Raw genomic sequence first — 5,385 nt, forward strand, 5'->3', positions numbered from 1 at the left:
CACTGATGGCACTTTGAACATTGGACGTTACATTTCAAATGTGTTACGACCCGTGCCTCAACCCTTCATTCGATCCCTGCGAAGCCCTACATTTCAACAGGAAAGTGCACGACTGCATGTCCAGTACGGGCCTTTCTGGATACAGAAAATATTCGACTGCTGCCCGGGCCAGCACATTCTCCAGATCTCTCACCAATTGAAAACGTCTGGTCAATGGTGGCAGAGCAACTGACTCGTCACAATACGCCAGTCACTACTCTTGATGAACCGTGGTGACGTTTTGAAGTTGCAATGACAGCTGTACCTGTACACGCCATCCAAGCTCTGTTTGACTCAATGCCCGGGCGTATCAAGGCCGTTATTACGGCCAGAGGTGGTTGTTTTGGGTACTTATTTCGCAGGATCTATGCACCCAAATTGCGTGAAAATGTAATCACATGTCAGTTCTAGTATAATATATTTGTCCAATGAATACCCTTTTATCATCTGCATTTCTTCTTGGTGTAGAAATTTTTATGTCCAGTAGTGTATTTTCGTCAAGTTCACAATTCAAACACTCATTTCACACACACAACAGCCATAAATCTGTCCAAATTCGAGCCGAATTAAACAACGTTTCCATAGTCATTAATTCCACCACTAACATGAGTTATTACATTCGGTCCTTCTGGTGGATTTCAAAAAAAAGAAATTGCTAGCAAAAATTGCTCAGTGGTTGAATACTGAAACATACCACATGGATACTGCGAAGGCCAATTTTTCAAAAATATAGTTCTAAAACTTCCAAACTTCACAAAACTGTCCGTAACCACATCAACGTTAGTCACGACACGTATTAAACCTGAGGAACTCAATATTCCTTGATTTTATACATTATTTTGACTCGCACTAGTAACATGACCGATCGCGTTCAAAGCTAGCAAGAGACTCCATTCTTGTGGCCACACTCCCAGTATAACTATCAGGTAACGAGTGGGAACCGTCTCAATTCTGATTGGCTAACCATATTCGCTGCCAATCACAATGCTCGCTCATGATCATACTTGCACCAATCCTTACATGCAGACGCATCTACGTCATTCTGACATACAAATATTAAAGTAATCTTTAATAAACGAAAATGAAAAGCCAATAAATCTGGAAATATCCTTTAGATACAGATAATACTCCAAATGACTTTCTGGCTGCTCTGTTACAATAGCTATCACACCTAGACATATGTCATCACCAAAGTGGGTAAATTCCCTATGAACATTTTCCCACAACAGGCTTGTGTGTCTCTTGCACGTTACTTTAAATGGAATATAATGCAACATTAAAATTTGTCGAATGTCCCACATACACACACTCATTCACTCACATATACTCCCACAACCATCTTAAACACCAATAATAATTTTGTCTGATTTTCATATTACAAATATGAAAAATAATTAAAGTTTTAATATCAAAATCTCAGTTAATGAATTCTGCACCGTGCGAGTTCTGTTTATGTTTTTAGATAATACCAAGGATAAACTATTATATTTCCTAACTGAATTTAGTTTCCTAAGTGTCGGTTTTTTACGTTTTTAGCAATTTTTTTTCTCTGAAACTATAATAGTTATAAAGCTGAAATCTGGATACAATCTTCACCTGAATGTCAAAAGGTAGTGTACCGATTTTGATAATGGTTGAATGAAATTTAACATAATTTATTTAGGCTTCTTATAGGTGGTGAATGTACGCATCCAGTAAGAGACACTGGATAACGTTCCCACGGCAGGTAGTGACAGACGTGCGCGTGTCTCCCGGTTAGGCCGGCAGATGTCAGTCCCCGAAGTTACATGCAGCTAACTATCCTAAAACAAACGTTCTCTCCTAAAAAAGCTTGTGACGCTACAATGGTTTTGGTGGCGCCCTCAGATCTGGTAACCGGGTAGGTAATGGCTCACCAGTTGACCACACAGTGACAGCACAGCAAGTTATAAACTTCCTGAAGCGAAAAGTTTTAAGTGAAGATCCTGGTGTAGTTGAGCTGCGCCTTACCCTTCACTACAGTGAAGGAGTAGTCACATCAGTAACATCAGGCTTACAGACATTACGCATACAGACACTACATAGCTTAAAGTGCAGTGGGCTTACCGAGGGGTCATTCAAGTGCGAAATATAATGAGTCACGTGAATGGAACACTAGAAAAAATATAATAGTTTAGACCGACATTGGCTTAGCCGGTTTTGCCATATATTAAAGTTGAACACCATGAGGTGTTTTCGTCCCAGAAGTTTGGGTACACTGCTATGGGGTACAAAGGTCAAGCTACTTGTGGTAAGTGTGGTATAGCCGCTAACGCTCAACCCCACCATGCTGGAGGCGGAAATACAACGATCTTTCCTATGCAGACAGTACCCCGATGGCTTCTTCTCTGATCTTGGCCTAAGACGTTACTTGGAAGCATCACATCCTGGAACAGCTGCACAAATGGAGCTTCCGAGAACGACTACCTATATTCCTGCCATCTTTCTTTTCCGGACGATACTATCGATATCGAAATGCTGATGGCCTTTCCGAGAGATTCGAGCAAGAAAACTGTATCCCCCTGGGATCTGTTGAAATGGCTCTGATCACTATGGGACCAAACATCTGACGTCATCAGTCCCCTGGAACTTAGAACTACTTAAACCTAACTAACCTCAAGATATCACACACATCCATGCTCGAGGCAGCATTCGAACCTGCGACCGAAGCGGTCACGCGCTTCCAGACTGCATCGCCTAGAACCATTAAACGACACCGGCCGGAGCGGTCCGCATTAATAAGACCTTCCTATACGAAACTGTAATAATATGTTTGCCTCGACATGAACATCACACCTACCAACTTCCTTAGGGTGTGTAATCGTACTACACTAGTGGCCATTAAAATTGCTACACCACGAAGATTACGTGCAACAGAAGCGAACTTTAACCGACAGGAAGAAGATGCTGTGATATGTAAATGATTAGCTTTTCAGAGCATTCACACAAGGTTGGCGCCGGTTGAGACACCTACAACGTGCTCACATGAGGAATGTTTCCAACCGATTTTCGTACACAAACAGCAGTTGACCGGCGTTGCCTGGTGAAACGTTGTTGTGATGCCTCGTGTAAGGAGAAGAAATGCGTACCATCACGTTTCCGACTTTGATAATGGTCGGATTGTAGCCTATCGCGATTGCGATTTATCGTAACGCGAAATTACTGATCGCGTTGGTCGAGATCCAATGACTATTAGCAGAATATGGAATCGGTGGGTTCAGGAGGGTAATACGGAACGCCGTGATGGATCCCAACAGCCTCGTATCACTAGCAGTCGATATGTCAGGCATCTTATCCGCATGGCTGTAACGGATCGTGCAGCCACGCCTCGATCCCTGAGTCAACAGATGGGGATATCTGCAACTCAAGAACCATCTGCACGAACAGTTCGACGACGTTTGCAGCAGCTTGGACTATCAGCTCGGAGACCATGGCTGCGGTTACCCTTGACGCTGCATCGCAGACAGGAGCGCCTGCGATGGTGTACTCAACGGCGAACCTCGGTACACGAATGGCAAAACGTCATATTTTCGGATGAATCCAGGTTCTGTTTACAGCATCATGATGGTTGCATCCGTGTTTGGCGACATCGCGGTGAACGCACATTCGAAGCGTGTATTCGTCATCGCCATATTGGCGTATCACGCGGCGTGATGGTATGGGGTGCCATTGATTACACGTCTGAGTCAGCTCTTGTTCGCATTGACGGCACTTTGAACAGTGGACGTTACATTTAAGATGTGTTACGACCCGTTGCTCAACCCTTCATTCGATCCCTACGGAGCCCTATATTTCAGCAGGATAATGCACGACCGCATGTTGCAGGTCCTGTACGGCCCTTTCCGGATATAGAAAATGTTCGACTGCTGCCCTGGCTAGCACATTCTCTAGATCTCTCACCAATTGAAAACGTCTGTCAATGGTGGCCGAGCATCTGGCTCGTTACAACACGTCAGTAACTACTCTTGATGAACTGTGGTAGGGCAGCTGCACGTGTACACGCCATCCAAGCTCCGTTTGATTCATTGCCCAGGCGTATCAAGGCCGTTATTACGGCCAGAGTTGGTTGTTTTGGGTACTGATTTCTCAGGATCTATGCACCCTAATTGCGTGAAAATGTAATTGCATGTCAGTTCTAGTATAATATATTTGTCCAATGAATACCCGTATATCATCTGCATGTCTTTTTATTGTAGAAATTCTAATGCCAGTAGTGTATATCGGCTAGTGAGAAACCGCGCGTGCTGTAATCGGGTTTCGAATCCGAAGAGCTCCTCCAAAGATGGAGCACCCACTCTTTCAGCATGACAATACCGGTCCATACACGAGCCCCGCGACACGTCCAAGGATCCAGCACCTCGGTTTCACTGTCATCGATCATACGTCTTACAGTTACGACTTGGCCCCCTCTTATTTGGATAGTAGAGAACACCTACGATGACTTCACTTTGATATTGGGTGAAGTAGGCAATGGTGAGGTAGTGGCTCCGTTAACAATCATTCTACAGCAACTCTATCGAAAAATCAGCCAACCAGTTGCAACAAAACGTCAATTTATTCAAACTTTGACCTCTATTTCAACGGGTATAAGCCCTCTTTCTCATCAATACATATGTTTGGCCCTACAGTCACGTCTGGTCAAGTAAGAATCAATCAAATAAAATGTCAGATCATGTTACGAGCTGCCGAGCGAGAGGAAATTTTATTATGTGTTTCAGAAGAAGAAGTGTTTACACCCGTCGAAACCGTGGTGAAGAGTTTAATAAAACCACCATTTGTGGCTGATCGTTGGCTACTTTGGGTTTATTTACTGAACTGTAACTGGTCCGAAGCGCAACGATGTTCAAAATATTGAAACCATGTTAAAAAAATAGAAATTGGTGTGTCGTTGGAGGAAATGCGTTCGTTGCCTGTGTGACTATCTTCGGAAACAAGAATGTAGATCTGGAGAATGCAAGTGTAGAACGTTATTGAAGTTTGTTTTATTTAATAACTATCAATGGCTTGCCCATAAAAAATTCGTAGGTATTACTTTTCAGCTCACTCTCGAACTATTTATGGTACTGATATCAATAGTAGCCTTTGAAAGGGCTCGGCCGACTTCCTTCCCCGTCCATCCCTAATCAAATGAGACCGTTGACCTCGCAGTTTGGTCTCTTCCCCCAAACAACCGAACTCAATAGCAGCAGGGGGAGGAGGTTGAGGAACCGGTAAGGTGAGACGGACATTTTTGACCATGATATTCGCACGAAGATTTAGATAGTTCATTCTACCAATAAATAACCAAAATGATACTGATATGTAGACATATTTTCAGGATACTCAATT

The sequence above is a fragment of the Schistocerca nitens genome, chromosome 7, assembly GCF_023898315.1.
Source record: "Schistocerca nitens isolate TAMUIC-IGC-003100 chromosome 7, iqSchNite1.1, whole genome shotgun sequence".
Taxonomy (NCBI): Eukaryota; Metazoa; Arthropoda; class Insecta; order Orthoptera; family Acrididae; genus Schistocerca; species Schistocerca nitens.